Raw genomic sequence first — 12,898 nt, 5'->3', positions numbered from 1 at the left:
CCGCCTCCCGCCCCCAGCTCGGGCTCCCCGCCCCATCCCCGCCGCCTCCGCCTCGCCGGCCTCTCCTCCCGCCCCCTCCCTTGCGCGTGAATGGAGTGCGGGCCGCTCGCGCTCAGTCACGAGGCCGCGACGTCACAAAGAGCGGAGTAAACAGGCCGCCGGGCGCTAGTCGCCAGGCCCATTCATAAAAACCCGGACCGAGAGGAAGAGGGAGGAGGCCTCCGACCCGCAGGCAGGCTGCGCGCCGGGACTTTGTGAATGGAGCGCGGCGGCGCTTCTCGCAGTCAGCCTGCGGGCGCGGGCCTCCGCCACCCGCGATCCACCCAGCGCGAGTGGCGGTGCGGGCTCTCCACCCGGGCGGCGGCGTTGGGCACGGAGAAAGTAGCCGGCTGAGAACCCGGCCTAACGGAGGCTAGGGATCGGTTTGGATCCTCTTTACCTCCTTGCTCCTCCCCCTCCCCCCGCTCCCCCGCCCCGAGCCTCGCAGGCCTCCTTCCCGGCTGGGAAGCTTAGTGGGGACCTTCGTGATGCCGCTGTCCGCCCGACCGGGCCTGGGACCTCTTCGCCCCAGACTGACGGAGTGCGTCGGGCCCGGCTAGCCGTTTTTTTTCGAGTGCGATTCCTCTGACGTTAGCTTATGCATTAGTGTGATCGATTTTCATCCTGAGCCATTAAATCAGCTTTATAGCTTCCCGAGGACGTGGGCAAGCCCCAACGTAGAAGATGAAAGAAAAATCCCTCCCGCCCCGAAGTCCAGTAATGGGAGCGGAGTGTCGGGTCAGTTGCTTTCCGATCCAGAGGGAGGCATTCCGTGCCGGAATGTTGTTCCTCTGGAGGAAGGCGGGGTGCCACTCCTGTCCACGCTTCCTCAAGATGCTTGTTTAACCCTAGCAGACTATATATATATGATATTTATTTACTTATTTATGTGACTTTTGGAACAGTCCTCACCCCATATTGCACAGGTGCCAATTGTCTTCTCAGGAAATAACAGTGAGGGCCCACATCTGGTGCGAAGCTAGACCCTGAGACATTTACCGTCAAGGGTTTAGTAAGCTCTGGGGCAGACTCAGACTCAGGTCTCTGCATTCCCTTTCCAGGTCAGGTAGCATTTTTCCCGCTGCCTCCCCCCCCCCCCCCCCGTTTTTTACTTATGCATTTAATTTCCCAGAAGCCGCTTTTGTCGGGGGGCTTGTGTGCGTCGCGATGCGGACACAACAAAAGCCAAAAATGACTCGCCCGACATCTTGCCAAGTCTTGTTAGTGAGAATTAACCAGCGAGCGGGAAACCTGCAGGACTCGCTGGCGGCGGGGAGGCTTACACTCCAGGTCCGAGTGGAAGCCCGACCCTGGCATCGAAGGACGGAACCCTTCCAGGTTCTCCCACCCCCTCTTGGCCTTCTGCCTCGCCTTTGTTCCCGGCTGAGCAGCGCTCCCGACCTCTCACCTCCGGCCCCCGGGGCCACCCCTCCACTCCCCTACCCGGCCCCGGGGGACCTCCACTTCCGACGCCGGTGGCCCTCGCTCCTCTCCCCCTGCGCGGACACCCCGGGAATCTTCCCTTTACCAGGGCTACAGACTGGCTCAGCAAGGCGCTGCACTGATCCTACCTCTAGTCAGAATTTAATATCTTGTTCAACATACTTTTTTGGCATCCATTTTAACTGCTTCAAAAAGCATCGCATTAAGATATGTATTTTGAGCACTGGCTTTTTGGTGCCCTTACATTGTGCGCCCGGGGCGCGTTGCTCACGCCGGGCACTGTGTGGGGTGAGCGGTCCAAGGCTCTCCCGGCTTGGCCTCTCGGGTATGAAGGGGTTTGTACTCCCTCCCCGGGACAAAGGGGGCCACGGTAGGATTCTCTTAGACTGCCGTGGCTGCGAGGCTCGGTCCAAAGCCTCGCTCTACCTGGCACACCGGAGCGCGCCTTTCTAAGGAGTCCCCGTGCCCCGACCATCCAGGGATCCTCTGGCCCCGGCCGGGCCCCCTCCCCGCGCAAGGAAACACCGACGCCTTCACGCGGGCTTGGACAGAACATCTCTTGCAAGAGCCTCTCCGTCGCAGGCAGGTCGGGCCAATCTCGCCCTTGTCGCTGGAGCTGGGGAGACGTCCCTGGGCCGCACTGGCCGCGCGCTCCTCGCCTTTGTCTCCCGCGCGCCGGGGTGGCCTCCCGCCGGACCCGCCCGGCTCAGAGCTCACGTGGCAAGTAAATAAGTCAAATCCGGGGGGCGGGGGGCAGGATGCTCACGGAACAAAGGCTTGCTTTCTGCACCTGACAGTCATCCGCGGTGGCGAAACCTGTAAATCCCGCAGGAGATTCGCGGGGAAGGGGGTGTGGGCGGGCGCGTGTGAGTGATTGTGTGTCCACGTGTGCGTGCCCGCGCCTGCGCGCCCGCGCCCGGGAGGGGCGCCTCCGCTTCGGACTGGAAGGATCTAAGCCGAGAGCCCCAGTAATAAGAACGCGAATGCCTGATGTTGGAAAGAGACTAATTTTTTATTAAAAATCCTCTCTCCTCGACTCAGGAATGTGCTGTCAATTGTGTGCGTTTCAGTAAATGAGATGTAGATTTTGTATTTTTTTTCCGGTTCCTTTTTAAGCAACCTAGATAATTTTTTTTTCCATTTTTGGTATTGTAAGTATGTGGGCCTTTGGGAACACAGTTAAATGAATACAATGTGAGGACTACTCTATACCTACCCAACACAGAGAAGATAAAACGTCCCAATTAGTATGCAGGCTGGGGGTGGGGCGCTTAAGCGGTGGACACAGGAACTTGTGAAACAGCTTGTCAATAAGATCTTGGAGAAAACAAAGGCATTTAGAAGGAAGACATTGTTTGAATGTCACTTCAAAGTTAATTTAATTAACGAAGGCATATCTTCTGGAGTTGGAATGGGATTGCCCAAGGAGAGATATTTTATTTATATTCAGCAATAAACCTCCGGGTGGAAAGTAATTTAAAAATTTACTGTGACATGTGAATCCAACTTCTTTTTCATCAGTCAGTCCTTAGACCACGTTATTAGTCACTGTCAGGCCTGGCAAAACCTGTGTTCTTGTTGAAGAACATTTCTTACCAATTAGGAAGTTGTGTGAGCTGGGAATTTAAAGCCCGGAGGACGCTCCCCAGAGAGGACTGTGGCTTCTATTCTGGTTTTAATGCCAACCTCTGACTCACTGCCCTGTCCCAAAGTGCCTGACTGGAACTTGCCTGAAAAATCATTATTGAATTAATCAAGGTGACAAAGGTAAGGAAGGTCCTGTGGGTTCCTCCTGTCTGGTCTGTTGCCAACACGGTGTGATCTGAGCAGGAGAGCTCCCTATCAACGCCATGCCAAGCTTCAGCAGCCTTCTCCCCTCCCTCCCCTACGCCAGGCGCACTCAAATGCCACAACACAAAGAACAGGCTCAAACTCCTTTCTCTTTCTGTCCCTCCTGTGCTCACGGAGAGCAAAGCTGTTGGTTTTTATTTATCTCTTTAGTCAAGCAAGCAATAATGCCCCATGCCAGTTCTTCAGCTTTTCAAAATCAAATTTTGGGAACAAATGCTTCTCCAAATAGAAGATAAAAATGGACCCAGAAGTTTTGTTGTTGTTGTTGTTGTTGTTGTTAATCACTCTAGCTGGGAGTACTTCCCTGGTTATCCAACAAACATGTTAAATTCAATGAGGGAAAGAAATGTGTCTATGCCTTCAAATAGTTTATAATCTAGTTGGTCTGGTCAGGGTGTGATTGTCATGGTATGTTATGGGAGGCAGGATCTAATAAATGTCATTGGGAAAGAACAAACAAAATGTGAGGGGAATTCAGTCAAGAAAAATATTGAACCGTGTTGTGGGATTAGGGAAATGAAGGAAAAATTCCATTGTGCATAAAATACATCTTATCTACTTACATGTTACCCTGGATTTTTTTTTTTTAGGGTACTTTTTTTTTTCTTTTATCCCACCTCTGATACTCATTCTGTCCTTGTGCCTTATATCTTTTCCTTTCATTTGTTAGCTTCTTTCTTCCCTGGTGGTTTTGCCTGCTAAAAATAGATGAACAATTGGTCTGAAGCTGCAAGGGAGCCAAGATGATGCAAAGGCTCTGTAGAAAATCTATGCCATGGACCATGAGCTGTGGGGCTGTGAGCTGTGAGCTGACCCAGATGCAAGAGGACCTAGGTGTGGGCCCAATTCTGTATAACTTTCATTGTCACGTTAAGCAGGTCAACTGTTGTATACCTTAATTTTACCATTTGTCAAGCTAGAAAAAAATAATGTAATTATTATTTAGTTGTGTTTTGTTTGTTTTGTTTTTCAGGACAACGAAATGTCTAAATCATTGTTCCAAGGACACAGCAATAAACATATTTTCCAAATGTTGGAGTATGAGGTCAGAAAAGAGTTTTGGACTTGTGAACTTAGAGAAAAATTCTCACTGAGAAGTAAACATTAAGTCACATTGTTTATGCATATTCCAAAACTGTTACTGAAAGCAATGAAACAACCCAAAATTAAGACTATCAAAGAAAATCTTGGGCTTCGGGGCATTATTTCTTCACTGATGAAACCGTAAAACAAATTTATAGGAAACCCCTGTGGTGCTGCCTGCTTGCTACCGCAGCCCCAGGTCATCATTATCCACTGCTGTCTCGTCCTGCACACAGTCCTTCCTGCCTAACAAGTGTGAGGAGAGAATGCCCTGCGCCTTTCAGATGTTTCAGCTATTCTTCACCTCCACATCCTGGCCTCAGTGAGGTCTTTTTGTGTAATGGTTGGTTAATTCTCACCATAACTGTAGGGAAGGGAAATAATCTTTCTCTATCCTCTCAGGCTTGTACCTGGGACCTGCAAATTAAACTCACAAAGACAGGTTAACAGGAGGAAAAACAAACAATGTTCATTGATGTTAATTTTTTTTTTTTTTTAAACACAGGCACAGGGACTTCACAGAAAAGAAATGAAAACCCAAAGAAGTAGTTAGACCTGGGGGCTTACACGCCATTTTAACAAAGGACAATAAATTGTCAAGAAGTGACTAAACAAAAAGGGGCTTTGGGCTTCTGGAGCTGATAAATTATGGGAAGGTGAGTAGGAAATAAATGGGGGAAACTAATGGGAGATAAGGGTTATTTAGTAAGGTTATTTGTGCACTCATCTTGGTCCATCACCGTCCCTGGTGATAAAGGTTGTTCTCTTCCTGGGAGGGCAGAAGGAGACACCTGCACAAGGGCAATTTACGGCCTGCTTTTACGCAGAGGGGAAGGGAGACAGAGAGCTCTTTTTATGTCTGCTTTTTCTAATTGCCTTTAGTTCAAAATAACCCGTATGCCAGAATGGCATATTCTGATCCTCTTTACAACCATATCACTGCTTGACCAGGTGGTCGGCAGTGCAAAGAGAGGTGTCAGAATTTCAACTAGAACTTTGCTTGAATGAGGAGCAGGTCCCATTCAGCCAACAGTGGCTTTAGAAACTAGTCCTTGAGAAACCCGAGAGTCCTTACTTCTGAATTTTCTGGTAGACAGAAGGAAGGGGCCAAGAACCAACAATTCCTTAATAGTCATCTCTAAGGATTTTAGCAAAAATCCAAAGGCCTTTGACACTGCGTGAGACTGATCAATTCACTTCCATTGAAAGAATGGTTTCTGAAGTCAGGATCTGAACAGCCTCTCCCAGCTGGATGGAATACAGAAGGAACAGGAGAAACAAGTGAGGAGGAGCAAAGGGACTCCCCCTTCCTCCACAGGCTCCTCAGTGAGCCGATATTTAGAGATGATCCCCAACATGACAGCCCCCCCTCTGTCAAACCTCAGAGGGAAGGCGGGGGAGGGTGGGCGTTTTCATTGCACCAAATGACACCCAGGTCTGGAGAGGACGTGGCTCAGACTCAGGGTGGCATCCAAAGGGGCCCTGAAAAAGGGGCGTTGGTGGCCTAGAGGACAGACCTCATCACCTTGTTACTTGGTGGGGAGGTTCAAGACTGTGGCCTAAAGGACACAGGACACTAGGAGTTAGGGTGGGGGTGGGGGTGGGGAGAGAAATGGATTAAAAATAGAGTTGGCTGGGTGCTAATTAGTTAACCCCTAATACATGCGATAAATAGCAGGATGTAATTAACCACTGAGTAAAAAGGACCCTAGGTATTTCCCTCCGAGTATAAATCCTGTGGATTGTTATGCTAATTCCAACAGAAAAGGAAGAGAGAGAGAGAGACTACAATCCTTATCTGGAAAAGAATAGAGCACTTTTGGGTGTATTCCTTTTGTATGTTGATTCTAGATAACCCAAATGATTTTTTAAAAAGACAAAAACTGGGTTACCTAGATTAAATTGCACCGAGGAAAGTTTACACCTTCAGAGGAGCAGCATCCTGGTGCAGGACGACTGAGGCAGACAGGGACTGGGGCACCTTCCCTCTGAGGTCTGACAGTCTGTACCATGATTCTGTGTCTCTGGATCTATTTGTTGTTCCTTCTTATAAGGACACTAATCCCATTCGTAAGGGCTCCACTCTCCTGACCTAATCACCCTCGAAAGGCCCCACTTCCTACCATCACATCGAGGGTCAGGATTTCAACATACAAGTTGTGAGGGGACCCAAACATTCAGTCTAGCAAGCTCGTTGCTTCTCTACCTCGTTTCCCTCATTTTCCACAGCAGATTTAAATAATCTTAGATATTGCAGCAAATTCACATTATAACCCCTGTTCATATTATCTGCCTAGCAATGCTGTAAGATCTGCTCTTGGATCTTGACAAAATTTCTACAGTCCTCAGGCCAGAGTGGAGCACAGAAAGCTTGGAACGGAAATCTGGTAATTTATTAATTATTCTGACTGTGCTCAGAAGAAACGCGACAAGCCCTTCCATCTTTCCACCCTGCACGCCCCAGCCTCTGTTCCATTTGTGCTCCTCACGTTGTTGCAAACACTAGGTAGGCTTTACCTGTTCTACCACACGACCACTGCTGCCCGCTCCTCTGGCACCGTGTCCTGCTCCTCTTTTGTGGTGTTGGTGTTTGCCACTGGTGCCCAGGGCTGCAGCTAGCTTCTTGGGAGACACCCATCTAGAGCCTCAGCCTCTTACTAATCTGTCCCCGCCCCTCCACCACCACCACCACCACCACCAACTGCCCCAAGGCTTCCTTGCTCCATGCACCGTCCAGGAGCTCCAGGTGCTTCCCAGCCCTGTCCCAAACCCGCAGATTCCATCCTCTCCTGTTCTTTGCGGGAACTTCTGACCAAACTAACTGCCCAACTGAAACTCACAAGGGAGGTCACACTGAAAGACGCTGATGTGTCTAGATGACTATTCAGAGCAGAACCGGAGCGAAAGGGTACACTTCCTGGCCTGAGGCATAAACACCGCATATATTTTCCCCTTTCGGAGGGCTATTTTTCACGCTTGAAATGAAGTGTGGTCAGAATGTATTCTTGTCTAGAATTTTAGGTCAGTCAGGCAGAGGTTTGTCCTTCTTGTGTTTTACACATGTGAATAAAAAGCGTAAACAAAGCCTGCTGTTCAATATTTTACACATGTGTCAGAGGTGCAGTTCTAGAGCAGACTGCTTTGGGGGTTTTTGTGGTTGGTTTAAGGGTTATGAAAAACACAGAAAATAGTTTCTAAAAATGATCAGGATTTCCACTTGGAAGTTATCAAGTTTGAAGAATAATAAACCACAGAATGCTAAAAATGTAGATTTTTTTTTTTTTTGGTCTTATTTATGAGGGCTCCTGTGTTTGTGCCTTCTTTCCAAAGGACAGACAAATTAAGAAAAATGTTGGAGACGGGTTAAACCTCCCCTGTGGGACAGCTCTGGTCAAGACCCTTTCCCTGTATGTGATTCCCCAAGGCCTTGCACTGCAGAGATGTGTGGTGTGTGTGTGCGTACACATATACACTTACATACATAAATGCGTATATACATATACATGCATACACATACACATACATCTATGTATAACATTTACATTTTCTTCTTGAAACATCTATTTTCCCCCTCCCCCTCTAAGATACTTTGGCTCATTTTTGTAAGCCCACTTTATTCCTCTCCCAGCCCTTGCAATTCCAAGGGGCTTTCTCACCCTCCCCCACACCCCTTTTGTGTGAGTGTTAACTCATCGTCACTTGTGACAGGATGTATTCAAATTAAATGTTCAAAAAACTCAGAGACTGATTTTCTTCCACCTCCAGTCTGGGTTTTCTTGCCGTCAATGCATCATCAGTTACTTATCAGTTTGGAAGGATGGCAGCAGTGATGATTGACAGGTGGGAATGGGGAGGGCTAGGGAGGCATCTTTTGTTTCCCTGTGATTATTATAGAAGAAAACCGGTTGCTCAAATTAGGCCACAGGGGAAGTGCCTGGCCCCCGACCCAGCCAGTGCCTGAAGGTCAACTGTGCCTGCAGTCAGGGAGGTCAGCATCTGTCCACCTGACACCCTCCTGCACTCCTGCTTTGAGGGGAGGCGGAGGTTGCCATGATCATCACAACGGAAAGATAGTTGACAAAGGCATATGTCATGCGCTGAGTTTTGTAGCCAAAGTATACCGTTAGTTAAGGGGTTCTGTGGACACCAGCAATTGCTCAGCCTCCCTGCCAGCCTCCTGGATGAGGCTGTACTCTGAAGATAACTCAGTGTGAAATTCCTGCAGAGGGTCTAGAAAACAAAGAATGCTTCGTGAATGGGGTCTGGTCTTAGGCTGCCATGGCGAAGGATCACAGACTGGTGGGTAAAACAACAGAAATGTCTTGTCCCACAGTTCTGGAAGCCAGAGTCAGATCAAGGGGGTGGCAAGAGTGCTTTCTCCTGAGGACTCTCTCCTTGGTTTGTAGACGGTGGCCTTCTCTTCTGTGTGCTCATTTCCTCAGGGCACCAGGCAAATTGGATTAGGGCCCACCCTAAAGTCCTCATTTTAACTTAACTACCTCTTTAAAGACCATGGCTTTACATCATGTTCTGAGGAACGGGATGAGTTAGAACTTTAAGATATGAATTTTGGTGACATACCAGAACTTTCCCCAGAAAGAGACGAGAAACCCCTCACCATTGTTCTTCCTGACATTCTGTCCTCAGGGGCTAGTTTTGGGGAGTGGACAGAGCTTAGGTTCTGGATTTGGACCCCAGCTTGGCCATTTCTAGCAGTGAGACCATAGGTGGGTTTCTTCATATCTCTGAGCCCTGGTTTCCCTGGCTATGAAACGAAGATGAAAAGCACACACCTCAGGGCAAGCCTGAGGATTCAGTGAGATGACAGGAGAGCGCCTGGGTGGTACCTGACTCAATACACAATTCCCCTACCTTGTCTCTTGACTCGTTCACTTCTCTGAAGTCCCCAAGGACATGCCCATCCAGAGATCAGATGGATGCGTTGATTTTTGATGGGTCAATCCCTTATGCCCACCTCATGACATCTCGGAACCTCCAGGAAAGGATCTTGGTCTCCTGGGCCCTTCTAGTCCCCTCATGCACAGCTGAGCCTGCTTTGTATTCCTGGACCCTCCCCACAGCAGCTCCTTCCCCTGCTGGGCTGAGGGTGGGGGAGGCCTAGGGAGCATGGTCTCTAAGGGCATTACCCTAAGACAACCAGGGGGAGGGACAGGGGAGTGGGACCAAGGCAAAAGCCTCTGGCACTAGTTGTTAGCTTCCAGTGATGAGCCGTTTCCCAGGCTCAGGGATGACCCATGGCTTGTCAGGAGAGTCAGAAGCAATTGCTAAGAGCGGTTGCAGAGAGCGAAGAAGGGGAAGAAGACGGGAGAGTGCCAGATTCGATGGGAGAGCTTGGCTCTCCTTGCTCTAGATGGCAGTGTGTGGAGGACGTCCCTGAGGACAGGGATGGAGTTTCTCAATCAGAGGATTGTTACAGGGCTGCCGGAGTCAGTGCCTTCCAAGGGCCACCCCCACATCTCTCCCACGCTCACCATCCACTGAGGTCGGGGCTCTGGAGGGCAGCACCCTCTGGCAGATGAATGAAGAGAAAGAAGAGGTCAGTCCTGTGAAGGGCTTTGCATGGAGGCAGCTGGCCCTTGGGTGCCTTTTCCCCGCCCTTTCTCTGCTAGTTCCCATCTTCTCCAGAAGGTGCGAAAGGGGAAGAGGTTGCAGGGAAGCAAGCCTGTTTTGCTTGGCAGGGGAAGCTGTGTTAGACTCACTTGGGTATTGTGGTCTCAAAAGCAGCCCCGTTTTTCCCAATGCAACAGACAATGACACACATGTCTCTTAGCCCACTGTCCCTCCACCAATCCTGGCTTTGTGACTGGCGCCCTTCCCCACCAGCTGGCAGGCCCAAGGTTGGTTTGGTAGCCTCACCTTGGGTCTGGCCTCTCACCATGATTTCAGCTCCAAACCTCTCCTGTGCCTGGGCTCTTGCTGGCTGGATCTTGTTTCCCTTGGCTGGGTCTGGTGGTAGGGCTCGATGCTGCTCATTGACCCCCCCCCCCCACCTCCTAGATGGAAGGTTGTTCCCCCTGGTGGCCCTAAAGACCTTGAACTCCCAGAGTGACCACCTCTGCATGTCAGTGCTGGCTTGGCTGGGGGTGGGGGTGGGGTGGTTGGAGCAGCCACATTGTCCACTGACAACTGTCTTTCCCTCCACCTCCTCCCATTGGCCAGCCAAACCACAGTGACAGGCTGGTGGCCTCCTGGCTGAGCCCCCAAGCCTTAGGATCTGGGAGAGTGTCAACATAGGAGATACACACAGCAGTGGACGTTAGACTCACCTAGAGCTGTCTGTGACTTCCCGTGCCCTCTTCTTTGACCACCTCCCTGGCAGCCTGCTCTAGTCTTTCTGCCTTTACTACCTCTCACCTGGATATTATACCAGCCTCCTAACTTGACCCCCGCCTCTTCTTGCTACACGCTACTGCTGGATCGATCTTCTTAAACACAGCTGGGCATATTTTCTGATTACAAATGTTTGATGACTCTATTGCCGGCCACATTCAAGGGCTCCACAGTGGAACCTCTACCTCCTCTCCCAACATCTGACCCCTCGTCTGCGATCACCCTTTGACCTGTGTCTTCCCCAGATCAGCTCTCTATTTTCTTTCCTGAGTGCTTCCGCTCACACTGTTCTCTCTGCCCCAAATGCCCTTCTCCCGGGTCTCCTGAGACAGTCTGAGAAAGATCTTGCCAAGCTTTGAGCATGCACATGTGAATGTGCCCTCTGTGCAATCCCCAGGTCACTCCCACCAGGGCCTTAGGCAACCCATCCTGGATCTGCTTGAGAATTGCCCCACGTCTGAGTGATGCAAAACCAGAATAATAACCCATCTCAAGGGAGACTTCAAACTTCACTTTTGAATCAGTTGGAAATTTAGACAAAACTTCTTTTCCACATTAGCTCTGTCCCTTTCACTTTCAGTTCACGGAGACTCACTGACCTTTCTTAAACGATGTGATTCTCCTTCCCTGGCAAGCAATAAATTCATGTCTATGCATTTAGACTGCCCTGGTTCTCCTTGTTCCATGGCACAATCAAATTCATGTTTCCTTGATTTTCCAGCCCAAAATAATCCTCTTCCGTTTGAACTCTGTCATCATTTTGTCTATTCTCTTAAAGTACTCCCTTATCTTTTTTTATTCATTCACTAAACAGACATGCAGGCATTGTTGTTATACCAAGCACTGTTATTTACACTGGGTTATGGTCATGAACAAAACAGACAAGAAAAGATAAAAAACCCTGACCTCATGGAGTTTACATCATCTGCAGTAAAGACAGACAACAAACACACACAAAAAGTAACATATATAGTATGCTAGATGTTGAGTATAGGTCATGGACAAAAATGACACAGGGATAGAGAGAGATACAGAGCCTGGGAGGATAGTAAAAATTTAAAATAAGAAGGTCTTGGAATGTGACCCAAGCTGATTTGGATATGCTTGATTCTTAAGACCTTTTGGATAAGTAATGGAAGCTACTAAGTTTGAGGTAGTGAGGGTTGGCCACTTCTCCATAATGTCATTATCAGGGAATAATCAAAGCACATCTCCAACCAGATTCTGCTTATGAGGTTTATTAACCAAATAATTGTTATTGAAGCAGGTCCCAACTTGTTCACATAACCTATTCTGAATTCCCATGGACCTGTCCACATTTCTGAGGTTCTGTGCCCCCTCGTTGGAATCACGTACCACAAATGCTTTCATATCAACATCTGGTTATGGGACAGAGTAGAGAATAAGTCTCTCCTGATGGGCACAAGGCCAGGTTACAAGCCTTCTGAACAAAACATCCTTCCTACATTCTATCTGTCACTTTCGCATTTGGTGATTCTTACACCCCACTTACGTAAGAGCAGGGAGTGGCCCGAAGTCTCTAAATGATAATAGCCAACTACTGGAGGCCATTCACAGAAAATCATTTTTTAATTTTACCAAAGAAAGTCAATTAATTCTCAGTACACTACTTAACATGTTCCTAGTTTCACCAATAAAGACCTATTTTTTTTAGGTTAGTGTGCTAATTAAAGTGTTGATTGTTGCTTGAGATGTGGATGGATAACAGAAGCTCCCAGAATAGCAGTTTCAGAGTACGGCTCTTCTGGTAGAAAGCCAGCCAAGCACTCTTGGTTGCAAGTTAACTGACCATCTCTAGAATTAAAACTCAAATGAGCTGGCACATGCTGACAATACTGAAGTATTTTAAAGTAGATTACTACTGTCATAACAGGTGTTGAGGGAAGACCTCACAGGAAGAATGATCTATCGGAAGACTTGAAGGTGGTGGAGGGGTGAGCCATGCATCCTTTGGGAAGCATGCAGGCTGAAGGAAGAGTAAGTGAACATCCCTGTGGCAAGAGTGTGCCTGGCCTGGGTGAGGAACAGCAAGGAGGCCAGTGTGGCTGAAGCTAGTCAATGAGGGAGGGAGAGAACAATGGCAGATGGTGCCAGGAAGGAAAGAGGGCCA

At 48.9% G+C, this 12,898-nt stretch overlaps 1 long non-coding RNA gene across 4 annotated transcripts; it reads left to right on the top strand.

The window, feature by feature from the left end:
* The first annotated feature begins 209 nt into the window (after nt 1–209).
* Nucleotides 210–12,703, top strand: LOC114233251 (uncharacterized). Of its 4 annotated transcripts, XR_008556783.1 has the most exons (7): nt 210–422; nt 1,172–2,206; nt 4,307–4,759; nt 4,922–5,072; nt 5,568–5,697; nt 6,714–6,803; nt 12,662–12,703. It is a non-coding gene; the product is annotated as an uncharacterized LOC114233251 (long non-coding RNA). The 4 variants fall into 4 exon arrangements; XR_008556781.1 differs by lacking the exon at nt 12,662–12,703 and having other exon boundaries at nt 4,307–4,378; nt 6,714–7,580; XR_008556780.1 differs by lacking the exon at nt 12,662–12,703 and having other exon boundaries at nt 6,714–7,580.
* Nucleotides 12,704–12,898: the final 195 nt, after the last annotated feature.

Source organism: Eptesicus fuscus, chromosome 8 (genome assembly GCF_027574615.1).
Source record: "Eptesicus fuscus isolate TK198812 chromosome 8, DD_ASM_mEF_20220401, whole genome shotgun sequence".
Taxonomy (NCBI): domain Eukaryota; kingdom Metazoa; phylum Chordata; class Mammalia; order Chiroptera; family Vespertilionidae; genus Eptesicus; species Eptesicus fuscus.
This window is presented reverse-complemented; position numbering and strand designations above follow the sequence as displayed.